The 15857-nt window shown below is 40.8% G+C and overlaps 1 protein-coding gene across 4 annotated transcripts in view; it reads right to left on the bottom strand.

The window, feature by feature from the left end:
- Window positions 1–15857, bottom strand: part of fat3a (FAT atypical cadherin 3a) — a 140856-nt gene that overhangs the window by 78613 nt on the left and 46386 nt on the right. The gene's annotated exons all lie outside the window — the stretch shown is intronic.

A 15857-nucleotide genomic window follows, 5' to 3' on the forward strand; every position in this document is an offset into this window, starting at 1 on the left:
TCAGTGAGGAGGTTGAGCGGTTTGGGAAAAGGAAGAGAGGCGTTTTGAGGACTTTCCTGTGAGAAGTGTCTGAAAGCAATATATGTCACTTTTTACTAGGTCAGTCCGTCTTTGCTCATAAAAAAAAAAAAGAGAGAGAGAGAGAGAGAGAAGCAGCCCTATGATGCCTCAATCCATCACAAACAACAGACAAAATGGCTGGTTTGGCTTGCTAATTGTGACAAAATTGTAGCAGCAAGGTTGCCAATTTCGACACGTTAACAGGCCAACTTGAAGATGTGTCGGAAATACAACTGAAAATTATTTTGAGGAAAGAATGCCACAGACATATAATTGTGGGGGGTAAAAAAATAAAAATAAAAAAATAAAAATGCGAATGTCATTCTCTAGGACAGCCTCGGGCGATTTGCTGCTATTACCTCATGTTTTTAGTCGAATTGTGAGTCAGACTTTGACAAAACATTTGGGCCGTTTCTCAGCAAGCAGATTGGTTGTCTCTCAACTTGACAATTGAGAAATCTCCAGTCACCATATAACCGCGCCACATTATTTTTTAAGAAGATAGCGAAGTCCCGCTTGAGCCTGCTGCTGACTCAGCAGTTTGTGAATGAGATGTTAACATTGCTTCCGTCGCAGCCTCTGCCATCAGCATTATTCATCTGGATAACAGTGAAAAGGGAAAGTATAAAAGAAACGAAGAGGAGGTAATAGAAGAAAAAAAAAAATGCTACACACGCTACACATCGCTGCTTTTTGCGAATACATTATACTTCATACATGGTCAACTTTTAAGTCGGTTGCTTTGAGTTCACCTGTTATGAGCTTTGCAGCAATTACACCAATTACACCTCTGAACGCCCTAATACTGTATCAAAAGAAACGTTGACGAAATTGTACCTTGTTGGAGAGTATCAGTCCCCACTAGGAAAGTCTACTGTTAGCCTCGCATCAAACGAGCGGATTTTGGTGGGTGTGGCCAAGGCTCGCCAGACTTCCGTGTGTTTTTGATTACAAAATGAGTTGGGCGTGGCCAAGTCGCATCTTTTCCGTGTGCTCTTGTTTTCAAACAGTCTTCACAAGTCCTAGGGGGAAAATGAACACATCCCCGGAATCGACTCGACCTTGGCTTTAGTCTTCAATTATTTTAACAGGTTTTAAATGAGGGAGGAGACCAACGTCTAGAAAAGCCATGTAAGCGCACGGAGAACAGGCAAACTCCACACAGGCAAGCCTGAGTCCACGTAGTATTTAGGATCAATTTAGCTCTGAAGTTCATAATTGGCAGTTGTGTCTATGGACGGCGACAGAAAAACATCCTCTCCACGAAGAAGCCCCACTTACTGTTAGTCCTAAAACACCCTCTCATTAGCTTTTCATCGCAGGCTAATTAGTTGTGAATTGTGTATGGAAACCAGCCGCCTCCACACCCTGGATGAGTTACTGTCACTTCTGGTGGCTCACATGTGTTTTACTGTTTCAGAAAGGCACCCGCTGAGAAGGGCTTCTAATTTTTTATTGTGTAGTTGCTACTAGTTGACATACTGACTAAGAATGTTAAGAGCCCCGTAAGGAAGCAGGCACAAAATTCAATTACTGATAACAACTGATAACAGACACAAATTCAATTACTGATAACAAACACATATGACAAAGATGAACGTACTTATAACTTCATTAACCGCGCCACGCAATGCATTCTGGGAATAATATATATGTAAAACAGGAAGCTACCACATGTCCGGAACTCATACAGGGGTCCGTGTACTTTTCGGCCATTCGTACGTTTCTCCTTGACCCGGAAGCCGTTCATATTTTGCGGCACGCCACTGCTGCTACTGCAGTGGAAGCTTGCTGCCCCCTAGTGTCTATTTCGAGGCCTAGCTTTAGATGGCTATCACAACTTGATGGTGGAAATGAAAAATAACGGCATGACGTCAAGTGAAATCGCTACACATCTGTGTAGCCAATAACGGCCATATAAGAGGACTTTCGGAGAGAAATGTCCGAAGGTGGCTGTTGTGTTATTTCTCATGGAATAACGACAGGTTCGTGCTGCACTGCGTTCAACAATCAATTCCACGAGCCACTCCCGGAACTGCAGGGTCCCGCTGCGCGTGCGCTCTCACGCCATACAGAAGTCACATGACCCATGCACAACAACATTGCAATATGTCGCAGCTCTTAGCTCATTGTCTGTCAGAGGCCTCGAAATAGACACTAGGGGGCAGCAAGCTTCCACTGCAGCAGCAGCAGTGACGCGCCGCAAAAGATGAACGGCTTCCGGGTCAAGGAGAAACCAGTTTGCGAAAAACGGTTGACGGACACTTTTCATTTCCGGATTTGTGCTAAATAAACATATAAAAGAACATCGGATAAGGGGTCGTTTCCTGTTTTTCATTTTCATTTTTAGTTTAACAAAAACGGGAGACGACTCGTTTCCCGTTATTTATTCATATACATTAAAAAAAAAAAAAAAAAAAAAAAAAAAAAAAAAAAAAAAAAACGAAATCGGTTTGTTTCCCGTTTTCTGTGCCCTTGCTTCAGAAGGAAAAACGAATGGCCGAAAAGTACACGGACCGTCATGCCTTTATTTTTCATTTCCACTAACAAGTTGTGATAGCCATCTAAAGCTAGGCCTCGAAATAGACACTAGGGGGCAGCAAGCTTCCACTGCAACAGCAGCAGTGACGCACCGCAAAAGATGAACGGCTTCCGGGTCAAGGAGAAACCATCTTGCGAAAATCGGTTGACGGACACATTTCATTTCACGATTTGTGCTAAATAAACACATAAAAGAACATCGGATTCCTGTTTTTCATTTTCATTTTTAGTTTAACAAAAACGGGAGACGACGTATTTGTGTTATTTTTTGGAACAATACAATTACAGTCCAGCCCCGTAATGTAGGGCTGGCCCACAAATAGCGAAAATCTACGTATAATTGATGCCAATTGTTTTTAAGTTATATGCCGTGATTTTACCGATCCGGCCCACTTGGTAATGTATTTTCCTCCTCCAAGTGGCCCTTGAGCTAATATGAGTTTGACACCCCTGGTTTAGATTTTATGCATCATTGGAATGAGATTCAGCCACCACCATCATCACTCCACCAACACTCCAAAAAAAGGGAAAATATGCTTCATAAATATTATAATTTGTCAGTAAGGCATCTCACTGCCAATTTTTTCTTTGCAGAATAAAAAAAAAAAAAAAAAACTGGCTTGTTTTGTGTTCCTGCTGTGTTAATCAAAGCCCAATCTATCTGGAAAGAGTGCAAGAAAGCAGATTGGCGGATGGAATAAAAGAGCGTTAAAGCTACAGGAGAAAACAAACCAAACCAAACCAAGAAATTGGAGTGTGTATTATCTCATCCATACAGGGAAGTGCACCCACAAGACTGCCCGAAACCACGACTGTCATCTCGGTTTAACACATCAATCAGTAGAATGACATCCATTGGGGCGAGGAAAAACTCAATTACTCCAAATCCGCTATTCTTTTTCTTCCCCGCATCCATTTCAAAGCATCTCGCATGGCAAATCCCCAGATGACTCATAGAAAGACCAATTAAAAGCATTTTTTGAAAAATCCCAAAACTGATTTGGCTGAAGCCAAGTGTGTGCGTAAATGTTTTTTTTTGTGTTTTTTTTGTTTTTTTGCTTCCGTGTGAGACAGAAAAGAGGCAGACTAAGAATGAGTGCACACCAAAAAAAAGAAAACGGAAAAAATAGGTCAGGCACCAAACAAGTTGAGTTCCAACTGCCGTATCAACAACCGTCTCCGAAATAGTTTGTCTCACCTGCTCAACTCATACGAGTGTGACTTTTGTTGGCTTTCGTTCTACTCTCTATTAAATCAATAGTCGACGCCACATCAGAGCGACCCCGTTTCCGCAACAAAATCACACCAGTGAAATGTGCCAAGGAACCGAAACGCTGTGCTGAAAAACTGAGCAGATCAAGAAAATCCTTTGGTGTAAACAAATTAAAAAAAAAAAAAAAAAAAAAAAAAAAACACAACAAGCTGTAGAAATAAAACATTCTCCGTTTCTTGTCTTTCAGCTGAAGGCGGTTGCAGGTGAAAATGAGATCAAGTTCAGTTTTGTGGGGGAGCCGCTTCAAGCTTGGCTAGGCGCTACATCGAACACAATCAGCGCTAATTGTGGGAAGTCGGCGAGGGATCAAGTCTGTCGCCACTCAGCCAAGGAGGGTTTCGTCTCCTTGCGAGTGAGGAAGGTCGAATTGAGAGGGTGGCGAGAAACTGAAGACGCTTCCGCATGAAGAGGAAAAACATTTTGCATTTTTATAAGCGGCTTAGAACAGGCTTAGAACGGCCCGGGGGCCATTTGCGGCCCGCCGTCCATTTTTCAGCGGCCCGCGACATATGCTAAAAATGGCATTTGACTCAGTTCAAATCAAATAAACAAAACAAAAAATGTTTGGAGATGGTCAAAGTAAGAAGGGAAGGTGTCGAAAAAGTATTTTTGATTAACTAAAAAGTAATGAAAAAAAACTATATTGTTCCCAAAATAAAATAAAAACAAATGCATTTTAAAAAACAAAAACTAACTGAAAAAAAAAAGAAAAAAAAAAAGAAGGGAGGGTGTCGAAAAACAGGTCCCAATAAAGGTTATTTTAGTTCACTAAAACTCATGAAAAAACTAAAATTCAAAAAACAATATTGTTGCTGAATTAAATTTAAATCAAAAATGTTTTTTTTAAAAACAAAAACTAACTGAAAATACATTTTATGTTCACAAAACTAACTATAATTATAGCAAACATGTCCTTCGTTTTAGTCTTTGGTAATTAATTTAATTAATGAGCCTTTGGGGATGATTTTTAAATGTGATTTTTAGTAGATTTATTTTGATATCAACCAGAATAATGACGTTTGAAAGTATGTCACACAGAAGTGACGTCATCTAGCAGCAGCCAATAGAAAAGCACCAAAAGATGATGTCGCTCCCATGCTGTTTTTTAAATATTGCGCACAAGTAATACACATTTCTTAAAAAAAACCTAATACTAATACTGAAACTAACAAACTAAACTAAAACTAAGCATTTTTTAAATAACTAAACTAATAAAAACTAACAGAACCACCCTGAAAACTAAATAAAAACTAACTAAAAAAACAAACAAACTCAAAAACAAAATAAAAAGTAAAGTGAAAAATTCCAAAACTATAATATCCCTACTGCCATATCACAAATAAATTGCTTTATATACTGTAGCATTTTTCTAAATATACAAAAACACAAGTCAATTATTTGTACAATTTTTAGGACGAAACACAATTTCTCTTCATAACATGATGTGGCCCTTGCGTCCTTCCGATTTTCTGTCTGTGGCCCTCAAATGAAAACGTTTGCACACCCCTGCGATTAGAACCTCACATAACACAAAATGTCAATCTTGCAGGTAAGGATCTTAAATTGTATTTCAACGTGTAATGAGGAATTTTAAAAAAACAACATTATTGATAAAGTAGTAATACGTGCCGTATTTACCAATGTTGTTTGTGGCTTTCGTTCACTGTGGTTGAATAGAAAACCTTTTTAGTTTGACTGATGGTGAGAAACACGCGCACACAAACGGCTTTTACCTCATGTAAAAACAGCCCAGCAGCAAAAGCAAAAAGCAAAAAAACAAAAAAGGGCTTGTGTATAATAAATGGGGGCCCGGGGGTGCAACTCCCACACACACATACACAAATATCCATTAGGCAGCGGGCTGTGAATGCCAGTGCCAGCGTTTATGTCCTTGGTGTATATGTAATCTGTCTCAGCGTAATGGACGAGCAATTAAGAGAGCAGCCCCAGTCACTCACTCTGTTCAACGACACTCGTATTGTACGTACTGTCCGCTGTGTCACACTCGACGCAGTTTGAAGACTTCGGGGCCAGCAGTAGCAGACTGTAAGAACGTATCTTGGGGACTGGCGGGAGGACAAAATGTACGAATTGCGACAGGATGCCAGTTCGCTACTAGCGCTCGGTATTGCCGCCAGCCTCACGATACGTATCGCGATACAGTGGCTCGTATCGCGATACGTATTAGGGCTGGGAATCTTTGACTGTCTCACGATTCGATTCGATTACGATTTTTGGGCCTACGATTCGATTCAGAATCGATTTTCCATTCTCGATTCAAACGATTTTCGATTCAAAGTGATTTGATTGACAAATGATTTCTGCTTCCATTCACAGATATGCACAACGTTGTCATGATCGGCTCCAGTCTGCTTTGCAAGACAAAATGACAAATGAGAAACTGTGATGTCATTTTCAGTCGACAGCAAGTGGTAAAATGGCCGCCCCCTAAGAAAAAAAAAAAGAAAAAAAAAAAGGTTGGATTTTACTGCTTAATTCATATTCCACAACAAACACAATATTAACTCATTCCCTCCCAGCAGCCATTTTCACATTTCGCAATCCCGTTTGCTCCCGGCTGTTTTACTGGATTTGGACTGATTTTGCAAGGGCCACAGAATATTGTGTTCAATTGCTATAAAAGCATGAAACCGACCAAAAGAAAGATTAAAGTCTCTTCTTTCATCAGAAAAAAAAAGTATGTTTCTATCTGTTTCCGTTTTGCAGCAATTAGCATTAGAAGAGAGCTAAGTTTCATCAGTTTTCACAAATCTATTTAAAATTGGAAGTAATTGAGTTTTTTTTCTAGATGGCCCTGGTTGATCTCTTTTGCTCTGCTGCCACCTGATGGCCGTTTGTGTAATAACTAACATTTCTGCTACCGTTCTTTGCAGTTGAGAGGCTGCATCAAAGCCTTCTGTATGCTCTAGCATAAAAACAAAAAACGTATAAATACGTCTTTGGGACACTTAGAATATTTTAAAAAACGTATTTACACGTTATTGGGAGCAAATTAGTTAATAGGCACGAGCCGGTACGAGCAAAAAATATCAAAGTATTAAAATTACAGCGCTAAAATGTGCTTATTTGAAATATTTGGGGAAATAAAAACAGCATTTTTTTTTCCACGTAACACATTCGATTTCGTTTTTAAACAAAATATATGAAAATTGGTACATTAAGACATGTGCCATGTTAAGTTTATAAGTAAATAAATGCCTTGGTGGTTTGCCGGATTATTGCTCAACTGTTCCTGTGTACAGCTCTCATAGCTTCTGCTTCTTCAATGTGAATAAATAGATCAAATCTCATTTGTGCCTGCATTTGGGATCCAACCTCTCAGCACACAACAAAACCAAGATCGAATTAATGTTGCGTTACTGATAATTATTGCTTGAAATTGATGGTGGTGAAAGTCGGCTTTAAAACGTGTGAAATCAAACCCGTGTTTCTGTTCGGAGGCCGCATTATTTCACCGCTGCACGTTTGACAGAAATGCAGGTCAGGTAAGTGATTTTGCAGAGATCCTTTTTTCTGCTTAAGACCGCCTCCTCTCCCGAAGCGTTTGTTCTCTAAGCCCCTCCGCTGCTTTTTTTTTTTTTTTTCCCCCCCCCCCGAACGTTTTCTTGGGTAAACACGGGCATTTCTCATGTTCCACAGCAGCTGGATGAGGAGGCGGAGGAATCGGATCGCGCGTGACGCCGCTTCATTCAGAGCTTCCATTTTGCCCTTGTAGCAGTCCAATTTGATGAACAATGCGAGTGAGCCTCACGCTCGTAAATTGCAATGTCAACGGCAAGGACGGCAAGAGATTGAATTGTCCTATTAACTATTAAATATTGTATTTTGAGTGACTCGAGAATTTAATAGCTGAGCTACTTCTCTGACTCGGAATCTACTCCAGGTGTCACACCCCATTTGGCTTGCAAAATAACCACTTTTTTTTTTTTTTTTTTTTTTTGAGAAAGGATTTGATGTCTTGTTAGGTTCGACAATAGCTTTTGACAAAAACATTTGAAGAGTACTCATTACCAGCTCTTTTCTTTGCAGTATGAAAGAATTGCAGATAATTGCCATTTGCAGAATCCCCGAATTCACCCAAGTGAACAATTCGATTTGGGAAGTCGTGCTCGTGTTCCACGTCCGCTTACATTACGAACGTCGCAGTCTGCTGCTGCTGCTGCTGCTGCTGCTGCTGCTTAGTGGTTCTGTTCTAACCACTAAATCCTAAATGGCTTCATGTCTGCTTACATTAAATAATCATTGTGAGTAAAAACAGACAAATGTATGTTTATTACAAATGTCTCTCCGCGGCTCCAGTGAACAGTGAAAAGTATTCTTTGGAAATACAAAAACAAAAGTAGAGAGCTTCAGTGCCCCAAGGTTGAACTCTTTTACTGCCACATGTTATTAAAAAATAAATCAATAAAATAAACCTTGAAAACGTTGTTTCATCAAATTTCATACACATTGAGACCATTGAAAAGAGATACAATGCTGCCATCTGCTGGTTATAGGTAGTGAGGTTTTGTGATTCCACAACTCAATGACCAGGCAGCACGTGCTGCACTTACTTGCCCATTGATATAAAAAAAAAAAAAAAGACTAAGTAAATAAATGACAAAATAAATAAATAAATAAATGACTAAATAAATGTCTTAATAAATGACGAAATAAATAAATGTCTAAATAAAAAAATAAAAAAATAAATGTCTAAATAAATAAATAAATGACAAAATAAATAAATAAATGACTAAATATATGTCTAAATAAATGACTAAATAAATACATGTCTAAATAAATAAATAAATGTCTAAATAAATGTCTAAATAAATGACTAAAAGTGAAAAATAAAAACGGATTTATTTCCATTTATATTTATTTTTTTGCATATAATTTTCGAATTACATTTTTTTTATATTCATTTTTATTTTCACTTTTACACATTTATTTATTTAGTCATTTATTTATTTCGAATTCTGGCAGTTTTGGTCCTCCATATGTTGAAGGCAGAAAAGTCTCATTTTGAAATCGCTACTGCCACCTGTGGCCGAAAAATGAAACTGCACACACCCTAGAGAGAATATTACAAGGCCGCTTCTGTCAAAATTTGATGGATGACATTCTTAATTAGATTAGGGGGGTCATGTATGGGTCATGACCCCTCCCTAATGAAGATTAATGACCCTTTAATGACTTCCAGATGTCATATAATGAGGGTTAATGACCCTTAATGACTTCCAGATGTCATTTAATGAGGGTTAATGACCCTTAATGACTTCCTGTTGTCATTTAATGAAGATTAATGACCCCTAATGACTTCCTGATGTCATTTAATGAAGATTAATGACCCTTAATGACTTCCTGATGTCATTTAATGAAGATGAATGACCCTTTAATGACTTCCAGATGTCATATAATGAGGGTTAATGACCTTTAATGACTTCCAGATGTCATTTAATGAGGGTTAATGACCTTTAATGACTTCCGGATGTCGTTTAATGAGGATGAATGACCTTTAATGACTTCCGGATGTCGTATAATGAAGATGAATGACCTTTAATGACTTCCGGATGTCGTTTAATGAAGATGAATGACCTTTAATGACTTCCAGGTGTTATATAATGAAGATGAATGACCCTTAATGACTTCCTGATGTCATTTAATGAAGATTAATGACCCCTTAATGAAGATGGATGATGTGTAGGTGGTGTTCCTACCTGTTTTTGCAGATATCATGGCTGACCCGGGTTCAAATGCTAATTGTTTGGTTAACTTCCGGATCCGGTGCACGCCCCCCTAGATTGAGTGAATAATGAATAATAATGAGATTGAATGACGTGATCGGAGGGAGTGGTTTAGTATGGGTAAAAAGGATATAACAAGCGCTTCAACAGTCCGATAGAGCTACAGCGAGGATGGCGGGGAAAATCAATGTAATCAGCGAGACAAATGTTTCAGTGCAGATGGGACGCACTGGGACCGACTCGATTTTGGATGCGCCGCGTAAGAAGCAGATGTTTTTGCGACGTATTCAGAAACCCCCCGCAGAGTCTTTGGAGGAAATATGGTCTTTGGATCCATCTGCCTCATGGGGATACCGCTTCCTTTACGAGATGGGTGAGCTGTGTCTGTATTTTAGCATGGACGGTGTTGAAAATACATCACCTAGTGGCTATGGGACTCTAAACTCTAATGACTGGGGTATATTAAATCAACTGGTACCTCGAGTGTTGAAAGAATGTATGAAGTCGTCTGAACCATGGAATGTTTTAACATTTACATGGGTCTCGAGGACAACGCCTACAGGTCGTTGGTTTTTTAAGGTGAAAATTGATTCTAACAACCTGATAGAGACTGGTGATCGCACAAATCAGAATGAACTGTTTTTTACTTTGGAAGCATTTAACACTGAATGTGGTGTTTTTTTGAGGGTTTTGACCCTACCGTTGGCTGAATGGAATGAGAGGATGGATGCGCACTCTGAAAAAATCTCCACCCTCTTTTTGGACAGCCGGCATTGGCGAAACATTGTGGGTGTAAGGAAGGCGTTGACGTTTGAGTAGTCAACGCCCCTATGAACCGCCTACTCTGACGTCATAAGCCAACCCCCCTCAAGGACAGCCCCCCTACCACTTAGACAATGGGAAAATACGCCTCTTTACAACAAATCCCACCCATATAACCGCCCCTATGTAATATAAGAGCAGGAGTCTCCAGCCGGACTACACTTTGCCTGAAAAAGCCAACGACGACAACGATGCCTCCTACCAGACAGAGTTCCAGACGCCTGGCAACATCGTGGACGCCTCTGGGTGCCCGGAGTGTGGTGCCTCTGGTGGAAGGATCGCGGCTTAAAGTCTCAAAAGGTACGCAGACAGAGAGCTCTGACTTTGAGGAGGGAAAGGACGTTGAGGCAGCCGCGGCCCACCTTGAGCGAGAGCAGTTGGACTGTTCTCAGTACCCCGCGACTGCCGACGAGAACACCCCTCCGCCGGAGAACTCTCAAGAAGTGCAGCTGACCGATGAGTACATTGCCTCGCTGGAGTATTCACAACTGCTGATGACTCCTGAGGAACTCAATACCCGGCATGAACACCTACCTCCTCAGCAGCCTCAGGAGTCTCAGCAGCAGCAGCCTCAGCAGCAACTAACCTCTGACGGGGACGTTGTGGAGGGGTGCCCGCCAACAGCTTTGCCTTCACCTACAAACCTTGACAAGGACTGGGACCTTGTCTGGAACGGGCCCCCGGACAGTTGGCTGTGTCGGGATAAGTACAACTGTATAAAACAGACTATAGGACATCTCCTCAATCAAGTTATAGTTAAATACAGTAGAGATGAATGTAATGGCTGTTTAATCAACCATCCCAGCCAGAGGCAGCACCAGTGTCTAGAAATAGACGATGATGAGTATTTTAGGAAACATTATCATCGTGTGATAGCATTGTTGTGCACGCCTAAATTCCTCCCCAGCATTCATTACATGTTGAACTTGCTTCATCTGACTACCGACATTAAGAAGGTCAAGACAGCGGCCGAGATTGTCCTGCTAGATCTCGAGCAAGAGAAGAAGATACTCGACAAGCTCGAGCAACTGGACGCCCTTGAAGGCCCCGGATCGCTGTCGAACGACCTCAAGACTCTGCTGGACAAGTACTACAATTCTAAATAGAGACACACGATGGGGAATATCTTCAGAAAATTGTTGTTTCGATATTACGGTTTGTGTAATTGGGCGGACATTCTGGAGAGAACCATTCTACATACTTCTGACCGAGACGGACGAATTGACAAAATGTTGTTGATTATGCAAAAAGTCAGATCATTGTCTCATTCGCTATTTCATGTATCTTGGGATTGTTTTGTCAGACGTGTTGTGAACGAGAGTCATTTGGGTTTGGCCAATACAATTAAAGCCGTTCTGGATGCATGGTGTGATGACGTGGGTGTAGGTCACCTGGTAACAATTTTGACTCTGTTTGTTGATTCTGCAAAATACTGTCTAGAAAATAACTACCCTTTAGACTTACCTGTTGAATTAAAAGAATTTCAAACCGTCGTTGAATTAAAAGTTAGTCCCTATGTCTTATCCCGAGTCCTTGAGTATATTAATTCTTAGTATTGCCTTTTAGCATTATGCATGTAATCATTTTTACTATTGTGTATGATTATACTATGGAAATCATGTAATAAACCAAAAAAAAAAAACAAAAGAAGTCATGTCTGTGTGAATTTATCAATAAATAATCGTTGCATATATCATTTAAATTCATTTTCTGATGATGATGGCTGAGAGGAAGTGTATGGAGAAGCTTTACTACGATGCCTCACACCCGGCCAGTTTTGGTGGTGTAGAGCGTTTACACTTAGGTGTACAGGATGTTACGGGTAAAAAAGTAAATCGTGATCGAGTCAGGGGTTTCTTAATCGAGCAAGATGCCTACACCTTACACAAACCCGCTAGAATCAATTTCCCACGAAACAGGGTTTTTGTCCCAAGGGCGCTGAATCAATTTCAGGCAGACCTCTGCGATATGCAGGCCCTGGCTGGCGTCAACGATGGATTTAAATATTTACTGACCGTCATCGATGTTTTTTCAAAAAAAGCCTACGTACGCATTTTGAAGGATAAGACGGCTCCGCAGGTAGTTAAAGCTTTTGAATCTGTTTTGTCTGAGAGTGGGACGCCTCGAAAAATACAGACCGACGCGGGTAAAGAATTTTTTAACAGACATTTTCAGAACCTGATGAAAAAACACAACATTGTTCATTTTGCTACTGCCAGTGATCTGAAAGCCCAGGTTGTTGAAAGGTTTAATAGAACTTTAAAAACTAGAATGTGGAGATATTTTACGGCCAGAAACACACGCAGGTATATCGACGTCGTACAAGATTTAGTAAGTAGTTATAACGAAAGCTACCATAAAAGTATAAAAATGAAGCCCAATCAAGTTACTGACGGAAATACTCAACAGGTTTTCCAGAATCTATACGGTAATATGCCGATAGAGCAAAGTGGGAAATTAAAAATGCGTTTTAAAACAGGAGATGTGGTGAGGATATCTAAATTAAGAGGAGTGTTTGATAAAAAATACGAGCAGAGCTTTACGGACGAATTGTTTACCATATCTGAATGTCTTCCTCGTTTTCCACCCGTCTACAAACTGAAAGATTATGACGGGGATGTCATAGAAGGATCGTTTTACGAAGGTGAATTACAGAAGGTGAGCGTATCAAAAGACCACACATTCCATATTGAGAAAATCCTTAAAAGGCGCACGGTGAGGGGGCAGAGACAATTCCTCGTTCGTTGGAAGGGATGGCCCTCGAAATTCGATAGCTGGGTCCCCGCTTCTCAGATTGTAGACGTTTAAAAAAGAGTTTCAAATACAACTTGTATCAGAAGCCGGCATGGATCCCTTACACGATGGAGGATTCTACGTTACTCTACCTTCTAACGCTAGTATGGATGTGTATACGGACAACACAATCTCACAGTTCAGAGTGAATTTGGCCCAACACATTGATCTCGAAGGAAGTTGGGAGGTGGCCCTGACTGAGATTTCATACCCTCGTAGTTGGATAAACGTACCCGAAAACCAGACTACTTTCTATATAAAAGATATGACGCTTTCCAAAGCTAAGGATGCAAAGAACTCCGAGACAGCTAGGGGGTCTGATAAAAACGAATTTGTAACCCACACCTTAGATATTACATCCGGGGAATATGAAGATCTTGACAAGCTACGAGAGGCGGTTCTGTATATTATAAAAAATAAAATAGGCAACCAAATTTTACTCCATTACGATATTAATATGCGGAAATTTCTTTGGATGTCGTCAACCGGATGTTATAAGATCCGCTTTAATGCACCGTTGGCTTACATACTTGGTATGAAGGAAGGACAATGGTTTACTATAAAACCTAATTGGTTACCTGCCCCGTACCCAGCCGATATAAAGGCGGGTCAATACCATTTATACGTTTATACAGACGTGGTGCAACACCAGACGGTAGGGGATGCCTATGCTCCGTTATTGAGGACTGTTCCGATCGAAGGGAGATACGGGGAGTTTATTTTTAAAACTTTCAACCCTGCTTACTACCTGCCTATTAGTAGGAGACATATTGAAGAAGTAGGAATACAGATTAAGACGGATCAGAATCAGCCGGTTAATTTTAAATACGGAAAGATAATTATTACCCTGCATTTTAAACCGAGGTAAAAAACAATGGTCGTGATGGAGACACACCCTGACCTGTATCGCTTTGTTAATTATTACGAAACCCAAGCAGGAGGGTCGCTTCCGGGTTTTCACGGGGCCCCTGTGCAATATGGGCGAGGTTTGGGCTCCATTTTTTCTAAACTTTTCCGTTTTGTCGTACCTTTAGTCAAAAAAGGTTTTACAGTAGCGAAACCTCACCTGCAGTCGGCGGCTAAAAATATTGCCATGGATGTAGCAGGACGTGCGATGGAAAGAATACAGAGAAGAGAAAATAATCAAGATGGATCCGGGTTAATGGTTTTGGCTCGAAGACCTTCAAGGAGACCGATAGGTCAGAGACTGGTTACTCATAAAAAGCGTAGGCGTGCAGTCAAAAGGAAATCAGTCTCAAGAAGGAAGCGCCGAAGAAGCAACGCCGACATTTTCTCTTAAACAATCTGACGAAAATGGCTCTTTTACATCACAAGTCGCAAGAATGCACTCTGTCGGAATTAGATTTGTTCTCACCCCCAATGACCCAACTTTCGATAGAACAAAGCCAATACGTCGAAATTTCACCCTTATCAGCTTTGACGGAGCAAGGACCCATTGAATTCTTCATACCGGGGGACGGTTCTAAATATATGGATCTCTCGGACACAATGCTTTACCTGCGTTTGCGAGTAACACACAGAGACGGCTCTCATCTGGGCCCCACCGACCACGTAGGCATCATTAACTATCCGTTAAACACAATCTTTACCCAAGTAGATGTTACATTAGGGGATAGACTCATCTCACAATCAAGCGCTACTCACCCTTACAGAGCTATGATTGAAACATTGTTAAACTTTTCAGAGGATTCTCTCAAAAGCCAATTTAGCACAGCCATGTTCTTCAAAGATACACGAGGGCGGATGGATTCAACATCGCTCACGGGCAACGATGCTAATGAAGGGCTGGTTCACAGAGCCCAATTGATTGAGGGGTCCAGGGAATTTCAACTCCTAGGCCCCATTCACTCGGATATTTTCTTTTGTGAGAGATACCTCTTAAATAACGTGGATCTAAGGCTAAAGCTAACAAGAGCCAGCGATGATTTTTGTTTAATGAGTCCCCCCGACGCTGATTGCTCTCTGAAGATAATAGGAGCCACCCTTTTTGTAAAAAAAGTAGCGGTCGCACCGGCCGTTTCTTTGGGTCACGCAGCGGCTCTCCACAAAGACAACGCGCTGTACCCCCTATCGAGGATCAACGTAAAGACTTACTCTATACCCCAGTTATCGAGGATCTGCCATCAAGACAATCTCTTTTTGGGACATACGCCAAAGTATGTGGTTTTAGCACTCGTCAATCACAGCGCTTTTGTGGGGCGGAAGAATTTAAATCCTTTTAACTTTTCCCACCACAATATTGAATACCTAGCCCTAACTCAAGAAGGGCGGCAGATCCCATCTAAGGCGTTTCAACCCCAATTTAACGCAGGAAACGCAGTGCGCGAGTTTCATAACTTGTTTACCTCGACGGGGAGGTTTTTAAAAGATTTACCTCTAAGTATAGACCACGAAGACTTTCAACAAGGCTATGCTCTGTTTGCCTTTAATCTAAATCCTAGCCAGGACACAGAGGCTTTATCCCCTGTGTCCAGCGGTACACTCAGATTGGAGATGAGATTCAGGACCCCGCTTCCCCATACCGCCACACTTATTGTGTACGCTTGTTACGACTCTATTTTAGAAATTAACTCGAAGAGGGAAGTGTTAATGGACTATTA

The sequence above is a fragment of the Festucalex cinctus genome, chromosome 13, assembly GCF_051991245.1.
Source record: "Festucalex cinctus isolate MCC-2025b chromosome 13, RoL_Fcin_1.0, whole genome shotgun sequence".
NCBI lineage: Eukaryota > Metazoa > Chordata > Actinopteri > Syngnathiformes > Syngnathidae > Festucalex > Festucalex cinctus.